The following is a 2,102-nucleotide window of genomic DNA, read 5'->3' on the forward strand; positions in this document are numbered from 1 at the left end:
CATCAGTCTCACACGATAGACACTCACATCAGGTGTATTGTTTTCTCAGGTGTCAGGACAGTGATCAGCAATGCCAGGGTCGCCAGCTACCGCTACACGTGCTTGAAATACGATAGAAAAACAGTAAGTTTGCTCTTATTAAATCATGTCCGCTTTGCAATCGTTCGAACGGCATTTTCGATTTTCCATGAAAAAGAATGTTAGAAGCATATTGTTCCCACATTAAATATTCACATCTATTAAATCTTCGTATCTATGAAATTAAACCCTTTTATAAATACACGGATAATTATCGTTTTAGTTCAGATTTGTCACGTGTATGTCATGACTAGGTGTTAATGTTTTCACACGTGCATTCCGTAATCAAACGCAGCCGCATGCTGGCGTACAGTGTGAGAAGGAAACAAATTTGAAACTTCCAATTACGAGAGATGAAATGTTTTTTTCTCCAGATTTTAAGTAACGAAAAGCGGATAGAATCAAAGCACAATATATTACTATCAATATGCTCAACAATCAATCCACTGCAGTTAGGAAGACGACCGAGAGACCACCGACGAGAATACGCAGATTACTAGCGTTCCTCACAGGTGACAGAGAACTAGCGTCCCTCACAGGTGACAGATTACTAGCAGCAGCTGGTAATGGTCATACGGATACGATCACAGCGTTGTTAGGTGCGGGCGCTAATATAGATCACGCGACCGTGCGTGGCTTGACCGCAGTAATAGCAGCAGCTGGTAACGGTCATACGGATACGGTCACAGCGTTGTTAGGTGCGGGCGCTAACATAGAACACGCGGACGAGAGGGGCAGGACCGCAGTAATAGCAGCAGCTGCTAGAGGTCATACGAATACGGTCACAGCGTTATTAGGTGCAGGCGCTAACATAGATCACGCGAATCATGAAGGCAGGACTCCAGTAATAGTAGCAGCTGGTAACGGTCATACGGATACGGTCACAGTGTTATTAGATGCAGGCGCTAACATAGAACACGCGAACGTGTATGGCGTCACCGCAGTAATAGCAGCAGCTGATATCGGTCATACGAATACGGTCACAGCGTTGTTAGGTGCGGGCGCTAACATAGATCACGCGGACCTATGTGGCAGGACCGCAGTAATACTAGCAGCTGGTAACGGTTCTACGGATACGGTCACAGTGTTATTAGATGCAGGCGCTAACATAGATCACGCGGACGTGCTTGGCAGGACGGCGTTGATGTATGCTGCCATTAGCGATCGTGCATCGTGTGTCATGACGCTACTAGCAGCAGGAGCGCGTGTGGAGGAGAGTCACAGTATCAATTGCAGGACGGTGTTGGCGTGGGCTGCCGACGGCGGTCACGCAAGCATTGTGACGAAATTATTGGATAAAATAAAGGCGTGGAATCCTGAGGACGTGCAAACTGCGTACCAGGCGGCCGTAGATCGCGCCCGTGACGTCACCATCAACGACGGCTATAGAGAATCTGCCGGCGCTATACTGGCGCACCAATACTTTGTCAGTGAGCTGCCCGACCATTGTTATTGTGACATAGAATGTAAGATATCACGCTGTAATGTCAGTGGTGTGACGTCACTGTCTACTTAAATGGCGTTACTGCGATTTCTCATACTATATGAAAACTCTATATCACCGAGTCACGTTGTGGTTTTTCTACTCGCCAAATTTCTTATGAGTTGAGTTCGTGTGAACTAATAAATCCAGCCATCGCTAATGGTAGCATTATCGCACCTTTCATTTCACGTTGACTCAACCGATGAACACATGTCTACCTGCTATCCCGCGATCCCGGCTCGGTCACGTAGCCCCAACTGCTGACTATTCTTATCAACCAAGCAAACATCTTCTGCGTTGTTTACGACTAAAAAATCAGCTGCAATGATCTGCTTATAGAGTGTGTGTATGCGCGCGTTCCCTATGCTTTCTTTAAACCACGTGCCCGTGCGTGTATCAGCGTGTGCGTGTGTGTATGCGTGCGTCATGTGCGCGTGCGTGTGTTTGGGGGGAGGGGTATTTGAGTTTGTATGTGCGTGCGTGCGTGTATGCGGGCCGACATGCGTTCGGGCGTGCGTGAGTGTGTACCTGTATGTGCTCG

The sequence above is a fragment of the Priapulus caudatus genome, unplaced genomic scaffold (assembly GCF_000485595.1).
Source record: "Priapulus caudatus unplaced genomic scaffold, Priapulus_caudatus-5.0.1 Scaffold2636, whole genome shotgun sequence".
In the NCBI taxonomy this organism is placed as follows: domain Eukaryota; kingdom Metazoa; phylum Priapulida; class Priapulimorpha; order Priapulimorphida; family Priapulidae; genus Priapulus; species Priapulus caudatus.